Raw genomic sequence first — 16996 nt, forward strand, 5'->3', positions numbered from 1 at the left:
TGAATAGTATTACATTGTGTAGCTGTACCACATTTTCTGTATCCATTCTTCAATTGAGGAACATCTAGGTTGCTTTCAGTCTCTGACGATCACAAATAAAGTGACTATAAACATAACTGAGCAAATGTCCCTGCCTTGGCAACTTTTGAGTATATGCCTATATGCCAAGAAGTGGTATAGCTTGGTCTTGGGGTAGCACTATTCCCAGTTTTCTGATAAAAGACCAAACTGATTCCCAAAGTTGTTGTACATAGATGTACTCCCACCAGCAATAAAGGAGTGTTCCCTTTTCTCTATATCCTTGCCTGCATGACTGTCACTGAGTTTTGGATCTTAGTCATTCTCTCAGTCATTTTGACTTGCATTCCCTTGATGACTAAGGATATTGAACATTCTTTAAGTTCTCTCACATTCAAGAATCATCTGTTGAAAATTCTTTGTTTAGCACAATCTTTTAATTGTGTTATTTGTTTTTTTGGTGACCCGTCCAGCAGGTCCAGTTATTCAGGGTTCCGAAGAGGCGCTATCTGAGCGTCAAGGGTGGGGAGAAAAGAAGGGGACCAAGCAAGGTTCAGTTGTCAAGGTCTCGTTTATTGGGGTGAGTGTTACGGCTTATAAGGCATTCAGATAGGGGGAGTGCCCTTTGAGAAACACAAAGGAAGGAGGGATGAGGGTACTCTGATAGCAGGAGGTGAAGAGGTCATGCGGTGGAGACACTGGGTGTTTGCTCAGGAGACATCTGGTAATTGCTCGGGCTGAAGCATTCAGTGGTTGTTATCTTCTTGTGCCATAAATTCATGGAAAAGGCTTTTGATCAACAATCTCATGACTTTATGGCAGTCATTTCAGGGTTGAACATCTGTGGCCATGCAGCCAAGAGTCATGTAGGCATTCTGAGCTATACAGTCACAAAACAGCCAGGCTCAAATCTAATACGGCTCCCTACATTTTGGAGTCTAATTTCTTGAGTTCTTTGTATATTTTAATAATAGCCCTCAGGATAACCATGCTGTAATCCATAAACCCAAAGGAACTGGACAAAAAGAAGGTCCCCATGGGGTATTCTTGAAGGGGAAAGTAAATAGTTATTGGAGATGGATAGAGAGAGGAACCTGGGTAGGAGAGAGAAATGAGGTGGGAAACTTGGATGATGTTCAGGTGTGGAGAATGTAAGAAGTGAGAGTGGAAATATGAGTATCTTTAGGAATGGGATGGGGAAGGATACAGGGAGTCTATGAGAGTGACTCTTGCTGAAATCCCTACCACAGCTTGTAGAGACTGAAGTGGTCACCTCCTGTGGCCAGGCAGGACTTCCAGAGAAGGTAGAGGAACATCAATTCACCCACAAAACTTTCAACTCAAAACTTATTTTGCCTACAATTGTGCAGGGATAAAGATAGAGCAGAGACTCAAGAAACAGGCAACCAATGAGTGGCCCAAATGGAGACCCATACCATGTGAGAATGCCAATCCCTGATACTACTGATGATACTTTGCTATACTTGCAAACAGGAACCTGGCATAATTGTCTTCTGGGAGGAATCATCTCACAGTGGATGGAGGCAGAGACCAATAGCCAAACATCAGGCAGAGCTGTAGGGAGTCTTGTTGAAGAGTCAGGGATAGAATTGAGCAACCTGGAAGGGTCAAGGATACCACAAGAAGATGGACAGTGTCAACTAATGTTAGCTCATAGGTTATCACAGAGACTGGGCCACCAACTAGGGAGCATGCAGGTGCTGGATCTAGACCTCCTACACCTTTGTACCAGATGTGCAGCTTAGTCTTCATGCGGGTCTCCTTAACAAGTGGAGCAGATACTGTCTTAGTCTCTGTTGTCTCACATTGGATCCCCTTCCCCTACCTGGACTGCCTGGTTGAGCCTCACTGGGAGATGCTGTTCCTGGTCCTGCTGGGATAGATGTCTCACGGTGGGGTGGTACTCAAGGGAGGCTCCCCCTTCTCTGAGGAAAAAGGAGGGAGGTGATGGAGATTGACCTGTAGGGTTGGGAGCATGGAGCTGTGGAGAAAAGAAAGAAATTAAAATACTTAATAAAAACAAAATGAAAATTATCAACTTCCAACATACAATGGCACAGAATATGCATTAACATTATTAAAGAGGAGGAAAGTGTTTAGTGAGGAAATACTGGACAAAGGGAAGACAGAAACCATATTAAGCAAACTGCAAAATCAGGAACTCCATGTCCAATGTCAGAGGGCTTAGCTGACTACATCTCTCCAGTTCTGAAGCCTGCAGCACATTTGTTTCTCTTGGGCTGTTCCATTGCCTCTCTGCAGCTTTTCTTGGCAAATATCCCATGGTATAGGGGTCTCTAAACTGATCCAGCTTTACTGTCACAGCTTCAAAAAATGGCCTCTCAAGGCCTCTTGCCTTCTCAGTGCCTTCAATGTATTTACTTCCCTGCCATTTATTGCCCGACATCATTGGCTCGCCTTAACTATAAGGTATAATTCTACAAACCCTGTAAGCATAAATCTGTAATGCCTCTGAAACCAGAACCACATGGACTACACTGCCAAGCTCGTCCGCCAGTTGAGATGGAGCCAGGCACTGTTGAATTGAATTGCTGTAGCCTTTCTCTGTTATTGCTTTGATTTTTTTTTCTTTTGAAGTTTGATGTTTGTGTGTCTGTTGTTTGCTTACTTATTTTCAGACAGGGTTTCACTGTGACACCCTAATTGACCTAAGAAATCACAGCAATCCCACGAGTGTCCACTTCATACCCACAGCTAAGATAGCTGGTTTTTAAAGCTCCTTTTCCCATTTAAAAGTCTTAATAAATATTCTGATACAAAAATGTAAATGCAATTGATTCACAGAAATGCTCAAAATTATGGAAAATATCATATTTTTCTGTATAGTGTCAGATATAATCAACAGCCTTGTCTCACTATTTCCACTTTTTCTCTCTCACTTCCTTTTTATCTTAATTAGTATTTTCTTACATAATATATCCTGATTATAGTTTCTCCTCTCTCTCCTGCTCCTCTCAGTTCCTCTCCACCTTCTGTCTCATCCAGATCCGTTCTGCCCATTTGATATATGTATATATATATACACACACACACACACACACAAATTAACTCATCAGAATTGGACCGAACAAACACCACCACCAACAGAAACAGAAGAAAGAGAGCACAAGAGAATGAACAAGAAACAGAAAATCACACATCCCCACACTTCAGAATCCCATAAAAACCCTTGAAATGGAAACCATGGTATGTATACAAGGATCCATGGGGGTAAAAGTCGACAATATCCATAAATAAAATAAAGATTAAAGGAAAAAAATCAAGTAATACTTTTTAAAGGAAAAGAAAAAGAAAAGGCCCCGGCACAACATTGTGAGACAAGGAGCCTCCAAAGATGTCATCGAGTTTGTTTTCTGTTAGCCATCTGCTTCTTTGCATGCAACCTACGTTTAAGAGTAGTTTGTTTCTCCAGTCAGACTCCCTTAGAAAAAATTAAATTTCCATTTGAAATAGTTATCAATTGGAGATTTCTTCTGGGCTAGAGATGGGGGCATGTGTCTTCTCCTTTCATCTCTAAGGCTATATCAGGTACAGATCTGTGTAGCTCCTATGCATGCTACCTCAGTCTCTGTGAGCACTCATGTGTATGGGATATTACTGATTTAGAAAACCTTGTTCTCATGGTGTCTTCCATCTCCTCTGGCTCTTACACTTTTTCTACCTTCTCTTCCATAGGGTTTCTTGAGCTCTAAGGGGAGGGATTCAATAGAGACATCCTAGGAGGCTGAGTAGTTAAGGTCTCTCTCTCTCTCTCTCTCTCTCTCTCTCTCTCTCTCTCTCTCTCCCTCTCTCCATAATGTATTGCAGGGCGTATTTGTTTCCATCTACTTCAGAGGGGAGCTTCTCTGATGATGACTGATAAAGGCAGTGATCTATTAATATAGCAGAATGTCATTAGGAATTATTTAATTGCTACATTTTGTTGTTGTTTGCTTGTTTAGAACAATAGTTTTGTTCTAAGTCTCTGTGTTATCTAGTCTTATGTTCTTTGTCACCCAAGCTGTATCACTGGTTATATATTCCATGTTGTAGAGTGCACCATAAGTCAAATCAGATATTGTTTAATTACTCCCCCAATTTTTGTGCCATCATTGCCCTGACACATTTTGCAAGTAGAGGCAGGACAGAAGTCTTGTGGCTGGGTTGGTGTTTATATGTCTCCTTTGATGGCATGCATAGTACCTTCTTTACAAAAGGTGTTAAAACATAGGGATAAAAGCTCTATATTATATAGGCACCAACTCAACTTCCTTATTACACAGGTATTGTCTTTATCTATAAGGTCTTGCCATCAAATTGTGGACTGCAATCTACAGTTTTGGCAAGAAGCTACTATTTTTTAGTTGGGGCTTCCCATAGGACTTCTTTGGTCAACAACTCTATTAGATATAACTCAATCCTGGTACTGGAAGCTTCATTTAGTGCAAACAGGTGGCCAGGTTAGGCTCCATCTCCCCAGTTATTAACAATTTCATTTATACTGCCTTCTTGTACTAAAACCAGAAAAATGCTTCGGACAAAGGATGAAGGAACAGGTATGCACTATGAGAAAGGGAGGCCGTATGAAACTGTTGTTTGAGCTTACAGAATGATGGTTTGAACTTCATATCAGCATCCTCCAGTAACTCTCCTTTCATGTAACATTATATCTATGAGTTAATTTTCTAAGAACTTTTGGCTATAAAAAGACCAGAGAATAGAAATAAGGTGATGGCTTGGGGAGTGCTGGTAATCAAATATACATGTATGGCATTTGGGGCTCAGTCCCATCTACCAAATGTATTTATCTGTTTGTCTAATGTCTATGAAACAGATGGTCGGACCCATCTAGAATTAATGTGTGTGTATGAATATGAGTGTATTTGTGCACATTTGTCTGTGTACAGGATTTTCATTACTACCTTTGCTTGAAAAATTTTGTCTATGTGGTAATTCTTTCTTACATAAAGAACTTTTGTCAAAGAGATATTAAAAAGTTAAAAGTAATAAAAAGGGGTATGTGGCCATTTTCTGTTTTATTATGTATGTGGGTTTTCTGTATGAGTGACTTCTTTATTTCTTCCCTGGTCCACAAAGAGTTAACAATTTCTGAGCCTCTTGCCTAGCAAGCCTGGGGCTCTCGGCTGGCTGAATAAAAGTACCTCTAGAAATAAAATTTTACCTAATTCCCTGATGTTAAATAGAATGTGTTAATCACCAAAAGCCAGAGGTTTTCAGCCATAAAATGAGCAAGAGAGTTTTACGTTTGCAGAAGACACCAGCTTCTTGTCCCCAGTATAGTTAAAGAGAATTACAAGGCCAGAGATCATCAGTCTTTTGGCTTTCTTATACCTCAGCTCATTCCCCTAAGGCTAACAGCAATTAAGCATGTTGAGACTGGATTGAGAAATATTGATTATATAATAATGGATAAGGAAGAGATGTTCTTACCTCAACACTCCCCAGAAGTGCTAGGGTCACTGCATCTCTCAGAGCAGGAGTGGGTGTTCTAGAGTAAAGCATTGTGAGGCCTATGCTCATTCATTTTCTTTCATTGGCTCTAGAAATTGGAGATGTATGTTAACCCTTTGGAAACATAACAAGATAGCATATTCATTGGACAACAGATTAAAAACAGCAAGCTTGTCTTCTTAAATGTTATTTTTTAAAAGATAGAAACTTTTTTTCACTGATTATTCTCAGCAGCACAATTATATTTTTATTCACAAAAAATGAGTGTCACTAATTAAGAAAAAATTTCCTTTAGTTTTTCAATATCTCCATGCGTACCTAACAGAAATTTTGCCAGGAATGCTAGCTTTTGTATGTCTTAGAAGCCTTGATACTGAGTTCTATTCCAGAGTATAATTAAAATCATCACTGCACAGTGAACAGCTTCAGAATGAAGAAACTACATTTCTCTGCAGGCTAAGGGTGTCTTTATGATGCAATGCAGAAAAAGAAATGTCTTTCTCTAGTGAAAAATTCAGAGGGCTTTCTTTCCCTTTTGAAGGATCTGGGTTTCGAAGCTCTTTTTCAGCATCATACCCCACTGTGTATGATGGGTGGAACTTGGTGTCCTCACTGCCAACAAATGGGTGAAACAAGCTGAAACAAAAATCTGGTATTTTGTTTATAACCTTTACTTTGTCTTTAGCCTTTACTGTGATTCACTTTTTTTTTTCGTCTCTGTTACGGGAGTCTCATGTCATGGTCTAGCATTCATAACACCAGCAGAATAACTCATTAGCAGGAAAGGAGGGTGGAAATTTAAGCTTGTTGGAAAGGACTGACCCTCATCCCATCTCTATGCTCACAGCAACTGTATTCAAATATTCAAAATATTTATGTGCCTTAGGACAGGACTCCATGGGTAAAGTGCTTGCTGTACGAGCATGAGTTCACATCTCTAGCATCCATGTATAAAAGGTCATTGTGGTATTTGCCTGTAACCAATAATAGTAATAGTAATATAACAACAACAACCACAACAACAACAAAATAGGTGAGGAATGAGAGAGGAAGACATTTCCCTCAGTACTCACCTCTGTCCTTCACATTTCAGGAGCAAGCCACTCCATATGATCTTTAACATACATTTGAGGAAGAGGGTCCTATGTGGCATATAACACCACTAATTCAAGGAGTCACTGTTTCTTGGCATTTCTTAAAGTAAGCAATTTTCATTGAATCAACCACAAAATTGCTTCACGATATTTATCATAGAGAAAAATAACTTTAAAACATCAAGACATAAATGCCTTTGGAAGTTATTTTGAGGGCAGTGACTAATAATTTGCAGGAATCATTCTTGAACAAATCAATGGAAACAGAGCCTCTTTGTATAGATCGTTTACCGAGGTTTATCTTCCCAGGGTATTCAAAGCAATTTATACAGAAAAGTGGAAGTGATCAATACCAGTGGTCAAATACAATTGCACTGTAGAAGCAATTAATATTTGTTTGTTTTCAAATGAATAGTTTATTGCCCAAAAGGATATTTCACCAGAGAATATTTCAGGCAGTTGTAGAGTAAGTTTATTTTCTTCCAAGTTTTATGTAACTTTAGGAGATCCCTTTCATAAGCCATGTATAGTAACATAATCCCATGTCATCCGGGGGATCATATTAGGGTCAACCTCGGCTACACAATGAGACATTGTCTAAATGGGGAAAAAAAGCATGTCCTACCATATCTAGCTAAGGAAACATTTTTGATCATGAATATATACAAAAATCTTCTTATGTTAAACTTGATTCTAACCTAGTAAGAAAACTTGATTTGTCCACACAAAGTCTACACTGAAATTTTAACAGACAGGACCTGTACAGCAATGGGAGCGAGAATCAGGCCAACTAACCTACCTCTTCTTTTTTCAAGAAAGAAAGCTTTGCTAGGAAAGAAGTTTTATTAAGACCTCAACAAGTAGAATGTAAAGCAGTAATATATTAGGCAGAACTACCCAGGAGATCATGGGAAGTGTGTCCTAGTTGGAGTGTGTAGTCCTGAGGCATTACGTCCAGCTGCATGGGTATTTAGCCCAGATCATTGTCAATTAATTAATTAATTAATTAATTAATTAATAAAATACCATGAATGCTTTGGTATCATTCACAAAGTGGAGTTCTTTGAAGAGGAGTGATGAGATGATATGGCTGTGAGCATTACTAGGTGAGAGGTGAGTTTGTAGATTAAGAACAAGGAATTCTCACAGAGTAAGGAGTCTTTAAGATACTGGTATAAAGTCAGATCCTCTGGGATGAGTGAGTAGAGACTAGTGGGGTGCAGATAAAAGCCTACCTCTGTCTAGAACAGTGACTTGTCTCTCCCAGTCTCTCTTCTTATATTTTTCCAGTGAGAGTAAACAGAATCTGACACAAGATTCTTTTTTTTTGTTTTGAAACTGAATTATATGTATAAACTTTAAAACGTCAGAAAACACATAGCTTTCCTTTATATTAGCTTAACATAGTTAAACTATCTGTCATCTTAATGAACACAAAGGATTTTGCCGAGTGTTCCAGGCTCTGCTTTCCAGGGCTATCATTACGTTTCATCTACTTTCACTTTTTATTTCAAAAAATGTATCCTTTGACACCAATGAATTACGTTTATAAGCTTCTTAATGATATAAACAGATTAAAGTAGTGTAATATAAAAAGAGAATAAATTTTGTTAGAACAATTCTTAGTTTAGGTTAAGGTTTTAATCATTACTTAGGTCAAAATAACCTCATTTTTATCTTTTTTTTTATTAACTTGAGTATTTCTTATATACATTTCGAGTGTTATTCCCTTTCCCGGTTTCCAGGCAAACATCCCCCTTCCCCCTCCCCTTCATTATGGGTGTTCCCCTCCCCATCCTCCCCCCCTTGCCGCCCTCCCCCCAACAATCACATTCACTGGGGGTTCAGTCTTAGCAGGACCCAGGGCTTCCCCTCCTCTGGTGCTCTTACTAGGATATGCATTGCTACCTATGGGGTCATAGTCCAGGGTCAGTACATGTATAGACTTTAGGTAGTGGCTTAGTCCCTGGAAGCTCTGGTTGCTTGGCATTATTATACATATGGGGTCTCGAGCCCCTTCAAGCTCTTCCAGTTCTTTCTCTATCCTTCAACGGGGGTCCTATTCTCAATTCAGTGGTTTGCTGCTGGCATTCGCCTCTGTGTTTGCTGTGTTCTGGCTGTGTCTCTCGGGAGAGATCTACATCCGACTTCTGTCGGCCTGCACTTCTTTGCTTCATCCATCTTGTCTAATTGGATGGCTGTATATGCATGGGCCACATGTGGGGCAGGCTCTGAAAGGGTGTTCCTTCTGTGTCTGTTTTAATCTTTGCCTCTCTATTCCCTGCCAAGGGTATTCTTGTTCACGTTTTAAAGAAGGAGTGAAGCATTCACATTTTGATCTTCTGTCTTGAGTTTCATTTGTTCTAGGCATCTAGGGTAATTCAAGCAATTGGGCTAATAGCCCCTTATCAATGAGTGCATACCAGGTGTGTTTTTCTGTGATTGGCTTACCTCACTCAGGATGATATTTTCCAGTTCCGACCATTTGCCTACGAATTTCATAAGGTCATTGTTTTTGATAGCTGAGTAATATTCCATTGTGTAGATGTACCACATGTTCTATATCCATTCCTCTGTTGAAGGGCATCTGGGTTCTTTCCAACTTCTGGCTATTATAAATAAGGCTGCGATGAACATAGTGGAGCATGTGTCTTTTTATATGTTGGGGCATCTTTTTGGTATAGGCCCAAGAGAGGTATAGCTGGATCCTCAGGCAGTTCAATGTCCAATTTTCTGAGGAACCTCCAGACTGATTTCCAGAATGGTTGTACCAGTTTGCAATCCCACCAACAATGGAGAAGTGTTCCTCTTTCTCCGCATCTTCGCCAGCATCTGCTGTCACCTGAGTTTTTGATCTTAGCCATTCTCACTGGTGTGAGGGGAAATCTCAGGGTTGTTTTGATTTGCATTTCCCTTATGACTAAAGATGTTGAACATTTCTTTAGGTGTTTCTCAGCCATTCGGCATTCCTCAGCTGTGAATTCTCTGTTTAGCTCTGAACCCAATTTTTTAATAAGGTTATTTGTCTCCCTGCGGTCTAACTTCTTGAGTTCTTTGTATATTTTGGATATAAGGCCTCTATCTCTTGTAGGATTGGTAAAGATCTTTTCCCAATCTGTTGGTTGCCATTTTGTCCTAACCACAGTGTCCTTTGCCTTACAGAAGCTTTGCAGTTTTATGACATCCCATTTGTCGATTCTTGATCTTAGAGCATAAGCCATTGGTGTTTTGTTCAGGAAATTTTTTCCAGTGCCCATGTGTTCCAGATGCTTCCCTAGTTTTTCTTCTATTAGTTTGAGTGTATCTGGTTTGATGCGGAGGTCCTTGATGTACTTGGACTTAAGCTTTGTACAGGGTGATAAGCATGGATCAATCTGCATTCTTCTACATGTTGACCTCCAGTTGAACCAGCACCATTTGCTGAAAATGCTATCTTTTTTCCATTGGATGGTTTTGGCTCCTTTGTCAAAAATCAAGTGCCCATAGGTGTGTGGGTTCATTTCTGGGTCTTCAATTCTATTCCATTGGTCTATCTGTCTGTCTCTGTACCAATACCATGCAGTTTTTATCACTATTGCTCGGTAATACTGCTTGAGTTCAGGGAATGTGATTCCCCCTGAAGTCCTTTTATTGTTGAGGATAGCTTTAGCTATCCTGGGTTTTTTGTTATTCCAAATGAATTTGCAAATTGTTCTGTCTAACTCTTTGAAGAATTGGATTGGTATTTTGATGGGGATTGCATTGAATCTGTAGATCGCTTTTGGTAAAATGGCCATTTTTACTATATTAATCCTGCCAATCCATGAGCGTGGGAGACCTTTCCATCTTCTGAGGACTTCTTCAATTTCTTTCTTCAGGGTCTTGAAGTTCTTATTGTACAAATCTTTTACTTGCTTGGTTAAAGTCACACCGAGGTATTTTATATTATTTGGGTCTATAATGAAGGGTGTCGTTTTCCTAATTTCTTTCTCGGCTTGTTTCTCTTTTTTGGTGGAGGTAGGCTACTGATTTATTTGAGTTAATTTTATACCCAGCCACTTTGCTGAAGTTGTTTATCAGCTTTAGTAGTTCTCTGGTGGAACTTTTGGGATCACTTAAATATACTATCATATCATCTGCAAATAGTGATATTTTGACTTCTTCTTTTCTGATCTGTATCCCCTTGACCTCCTTTTGTTGTCTGATTGCTCTGGCTAGAACTTCAAGAACTATATTGAATAAGTAGGGAGAGAGTGGGCAGCCTTGTCTAGTCCCTGATTTTAGTGGGATTGCTTCAAGTTTCTCTCCATTTAGTTTAATATTAGCAACTGGCTTGCTGTATATGGCTGTTACTATGTTTAGGTATGGTCCTTGAATTCCTATTCTTTCCAGGACTTTTGTCATGAAGGGGTGTTGAATTTTGTCAAATGCTTTCACAGCATCTAATGAAATGATCATGTGGTTTTGCTCTTTCAGTTTGTTTATATAATGGATCACGTTGATGGTTTTCCGTATAGTAAACCATCCCTGCATGCCTGGGATGAAGCCTACTTGATCATGGTCGATGATTGTTTTGATGTGAACTTGGATTCGGTTTGCCAGAATTTTATTGAGTATTTTTGCGTCGATATTCATAAGGGAAATTGGTCTGAAGTTCTCTTTCTTTGTCGGGTCTTGACTGGACAAATACCTAGAAATCACTAGAGCCTAGAGAACACAAACATTCACCTTCATAAAAATACCTTTCAGTCCCTGATTTTAACTTAAAAATCATATGTTGATATAGAGCCTTAGCTTCAGAAATAGCAATAACCATCTTTTTGTCTTTCTTTTACTATTTTACTGTTGCTGTAACGAATCACCATGACCACGACAACTTAGTAAAGAGTGTTTATTTGAGCTTATGGGTTTTGTTTGTATGGTTGGTTGGTTTTCTTGGATTGTGCTATGTTCAGAGCCCATTACTCCACAGTAGAATGTGCAGCTTTCAGTTACCAGCTCATGAAAGTGTTTGAGAAGGGTTAGGACATGTGGCCTTGTTGAAGGAAGTGTGTTACTGGGGACAGGCTTTGAGGCTTCCAAAGTCCACATCATCCCTAAGAAGCTCTCTGTCTTGGGATTACATCTCATTGAGACATGGTTACAACTGGGGGTTGTATCCTTTCAGCTACTGTTCCACCACCATGTCTTCCTGCCTGCTTCAGTAATTCCCACCATTATCTTTAGGGATTCTAACACTCTGAACCCCAAAACATTTTCTTCTGTAACTTGCTTTTGTCATGCTGTCTCATTATAGTAATTGAACAGTAACTAAAATAGAAGTTAGGGTTCCAGAGGGTTATAATCCATGATGGTGTAATCAAGACATGGCAGCAAGAACAGGAAGCTAAAGACTCACATAATGTACCACAAGCACAGATCATACAGAGCAAACTAGAAATGACATGAGTATCTAAATTCTCAGAGCTGATCCAGAGTGGCATGCTTACTTATTCTACCAAGGTTATGTCTTTGAAACCTACCCAGAATGGCACCACCCACTGGACACCAATTATCCAAATGCTATCATGGGCATTTATTAGTCAAACTGACAAGAGAATTGCCTTGAAATCCTCTAGCTATTGTGACATCCTAGAAATAGTGAAGCATGGCCTATAACCAGACTATGCTTTTCTTCAAAATGATCCTTCTTTGGTTTTCAGAGCTAGAGTATCTTTTGTAATGAATATTAAAAGTAGAAGACATCTATGATAGTGGAAATCCCACAGTTAACAGAACCAAATTTGATCCATTTAATATGAAAATCCAGCCCAAATCTGCTAATCCATGCCTTTGAGAGTGATATAATAAGCCCCACAATATTCAAGTCTGCTTTGATAGATGAGACATTGCTGAAATGGTGCCTAAAAAGTTAGAGCCTGAGTCTGTGTGCCAGGCAGGATCTTTCAATCTTAAAAACAAAGTTTTTGTCAAGCTGTCTTATTCTTGGAAGTCATGCAACTTAGAATCCAACAACATGTGTTAGTCAAGAAAGACAGATAGTATAACTAAGACTGTTTCCCAAAATAGCCTAATATTTTTAATCAATTTTTTCACACTCTAGTAGTTTAAGATCTAGGAATATACATATACATAGTTTACTAGTAGAATCTTTTATCTCTTATTTTATCTCTTAGGAAAAATACTGTAATTACTAGGAGGCCCCTGCCCTTGAAGTAGACAATATTTGGAGGAGGAAGCATATGATGTGCTGAGGGATGGCTCTAAGCTAGGCATAGTCTAGATGCTTTGCAACCCTCTGACTCCCTCCTCTGTGCATCTTTTTCTTAAAAGGAAATCAAAGATAGAGTTTTAAGTACATCACTAAGGCACTTCCTAGGGTAATGGAAATATCTTCCCTGGTGCCAAGGGAGTTAATGCTTTCCAATGGTAACATTTTGTGATAGCCTAAGTTTGCTCCCAGTGAATTCTCCTTTTCTGACAGGAATGCTAACAGGATTCCAGTGGCATGGCAGTACATGGTACCAGATGGAGGATTAGAAGACCTGGCTCCAGTTTGTCAAATATGCTTCCAAGCTGTATGAGGAGGAGGGGCGGTCGGTCTCATTCTTCTACTAAATTAAGGGTGTCAACCCTCCCATTCTGCCAGTGCATGATGGGATTCTTATATTTCTTTGTGTATCTGATTTTACTCAGTAGCTACAAAGACATACTGCTATAAGGATTGTGGTTAAGTACAAGTAATTGTTTTCTTCATTCATTTATTCCTTTGTTAAAACTAAGACTAGTGAGGCCTGCAGAGTGGATATATTCACTAACTCGATTATTTGAACGTTGTTAATCAGATACTACAGTTCTACAGTCAGACAGGTAAGATGACCAATTAATTTCATCTTCCTTAATATCAGAGTTGTGGTGGCTGGCTAATATGAATTAAGCCCATCTCTAATTGGGGTGTCTTGAGGTCCCATCTGTATATTTTAGACTTTTTAAAACCTTTTTATTGATCTTTTGTGAATCTCACATCCTGAACCCCAGTCCCACTCATTTCCTCATCTCCTCATCTCCTAATATCTTTTCTCCAGCCTTGTACCACCCCCAAAAAACCCATAAAGAAAAAACCAACAAAGCATAGACCATCTATCTCAACGTGGAAGCTGCATTGTGTCACAATATACCTCACAGTGTACCCCTCCCTCTATCTAGACATCTTCACTTGAAAATGTTTGTTGCAATGAATGATTTGTCTGATTCCAGTTTTTAGTTTCTATGATCACTATTGGATATGCACTAGGACTCCTGGTTATCTTCTTATTGTCCTGGGTCATGGGGTTCCTGTTGCTTTGGATCAACAAGATCTGTTCTTTCATATGTTTTAATAGTTCACAGATGATGTTGATTTGGGGGTGGGGCTAGGCCTGGAGAGTAACTGAGCTGGTCAGCCTTTTATCTCTCCCTTATCTGAAACACCAGGGTGAACTCTCCAGTACTCCTCTAGTTAGGCAGGAGGCAGGGACATGTCTCCTGTTCTTATACCCTTGGGGCCAGCTCTATTACATCCATGTTTCCAGAGCCAGCTCCACTATGCTGTCCATCCAAATGTAAGACCTACTCTCTCTCCCAAGTGTTGCAAATAGTGGGATTAGGGCTAGCTAGTTCTCCTTCTCCTCTCACGATATTGGTGTCAGCTCTGCCATCATCTACTGCAGGTGGCTGGGGTGGGGTAAAAGGGAATAACCAGTGTGCCCACTCTGCCTCATAGCAAAAAAGTGCAGGGGGCTAAGGTGTTCTGAGCTCATGCCCATGTGCCAGCTCACGTGTGCTCCCTCCACTAGGGCAAGATCCACTTTCTGCCCAGGAAAGGTTTAGGGCCTGCTTTCCCAAGTGCTGCAACCAATGAGGGGCAGGGACAGCTCACCCACTTTCATGACTGTCATTCCAGCTCCCCTGTCTACTGCAGGTGGTGAGGAGCAAGATGGAGGTGTCATTGCTGCACCCATTCTACCTGATGACCCACAGATGGCAGGGTCAGCTCTCCTACACTCATGCTCTCATGACTAGCTTACCTGCGCCCCTGCCACCAGAGCCCAAACCACTGTACCGCCCAGGTAAGGTGCCAGCCCTGTTCTCTTGAGTACTGCCACTGCCCACCACGTCCCAGGTGGCTATCCAGACTAGGAACATCCCCATAGTCTCTAGTGATATTATGAGTCATGGACATCAACACCAAACCTTGCTGCTATATAGCCATGAACCCAGACAGTAACAGCACAAGCTGGGACGTCATCATGGCCTCAGGTGGTAGGGCTGGCTATTCACAACAGGCTATGTCTCTTCAGCCTCATCTTTCCAGTTCCATCTCTCTTCATAACGCTCAAACCGTTCTGCTTCTCTTCCCCTCCCATCTGTCCACCACACACTTGCACACTGTAGTGACGCCTGCTGAAGTAGAGCCACCTGACAGGACTCTGGGTGACTGTCTCTATGGTGCCAAGTGGTGTGGGCCTCTTGGTGTCTACAGCCTGCGCATATGGCAGAGAATCAGGCCAGTCTGTGGATGTCTTTCTCATCACTTACAGTATGGTCTGGTGACAGGCAGGCCTCTGTGTATCTTCAGCCTGTCTGTGTCATGTAGGGTGGCAGAGGGCAGGTCTCTGGACATCTTCCCACCTATGTTTCATAGCATGGCAGTTTACAGGACTGTGTATGCTTTTTAAAATTTTTGCACATAGCAACTACTGAATTTTCATGCATTTAAATTTCTTGGATTTCTAAGTTGAGGATCATTCCAATTTTTGTGAAGATTAGTGGTATAAGAATTGCAAATGTGTAAAATTTTACCATTGAAATTAGGACTGATAGAGCCTTCTTTCTCAAGGGATAAAATGATAAGATTTTAGTAATCAATCTGGAATAAAGTCTTTCAAGAAGAGAAAAACTCAAGAGCCAAGTAGATATAATTAGCTAAAGTGAGGTTAATCCACATAACATGAATAGTGTCATAATTAGAATTTGAGAAACTGAGCTCTAAAGAAGTGGGTTATGTGATAAGCCAGAGCTGAGCATTAGAGGGATGATTTTCTTAGATAGAATAGTCATTTGACAGAGACGGCACTCTTCTGTGGGCTATTCAAAGAATATCACTTCAAACTCTTCTCATGGGTCATTGATACCAATCTCTTCCACATTTTAACTCCCAACCCACTAGTTTCTTTTTCAACCTCTTGATTCCTTAAATTTGACTCAGTCTCCATTTCCAAATAAAAACATTTAGGAATGGGCTGATTTCTGTCTTAGTTGTTTTTCTTGCTGCTATGATAAAATACCCTGATGAAAGCAACTGATAGGAGAAGGGGCTTAAGTTGGTTCAAATCATTCATGGTAGGAAAGTCCAGGTAGAAGATTCTTGTAGTGGCAATCAGGAAAAAAAAAAAGAGACCAGTGAATCCATGCTTGCTGCTCAGCACCTTTCTCTACTTACATAGCCCAATGTCTGAGCCAGTGAAAGCCCCACCTATAGTCTTGTACATCTTACTGAAGGAGGAACAGGGGAACTGAGGCCAACCAGAAAGCATGTGTCGGCTCCTTTTAGAGGGGTTGCTCCTTAATCTATGTGTGGTCCCCCTTTCCAAGGAAATAATGCTTACAAACTGTTAAAACATAAGGAGATGAGCCCATCCAGGGTAGAAAACCCCCACTGGGACCAGTCAGAGAAAAGGTCAGGATTCTATGAAGGATAGGATCCCTGGAGCCTAAGACCCCTAGTTGATACCCAGTTCTAGGGTCCATCACATTTCCTGTTTATTTCTTTAATAAAATGTATACGTATTTATTGGGTTTCCTCTCTGTGTGGCTGATGTTCCTTCTTCCAGCGCACCTGACCTTGCCATTCCTACCTGTTTTACCTTTACTACCTAACTTTGTATGGCTGCTCTCTCTCTTTTAATGTTTCAGTGTTCTGGCTTTCCCAGAAATCCAGCCCTTGGTTGGTCTCGTGAACTGAACCCTTTGGACTCCCTAGATGACCACTTGTTATCCCAAGACCCCTGTAATATTTGCATGCAAATTAAGACAACCCCAAACAGGCATGCCTAAGAGGCCCTTGTCCCAAACCCTAAATTCTGTCACCTCGATGATCTACATTAACTGCAGGGGAAAGGGGCAAAGGAAAGAACATTCTGAACCAAATCTGTCTTCTAGCCCCAGTCTTAGAAATCCCAGCCAGGGTGACTTACATGAACAAGTAATGTTTCAAAGTTGACGGCTAATCAATACTTCCAGCCATGCTTGTTTTCTCACTCGTTCATTGTACACACTCCACTAACTCATGGTGGATGCTCCAAAAACCCTGTGAAAACCCTCCCATCATCCCAGCATTCCAGTGTCTCTGTTCCTGGTTAGAGGCAGCTGCC

This window comes from Rattus norvegicus, chromosome 5, assembly GCF_021556685.1.
Source record: "Rattus norvegicus strain SHRSP/BbbUtx chromosome 5, alternate assembly SHRSP_T2T, whole genome shotgun sequence".
In the NCBI taxonomy this organism is placed as follows: domain Eukaryota; kingdom Metazoa; phylum Chordata; class Mammalia; order Rodentia; family Muridae; genus Rattus; species Rattus norvegicus.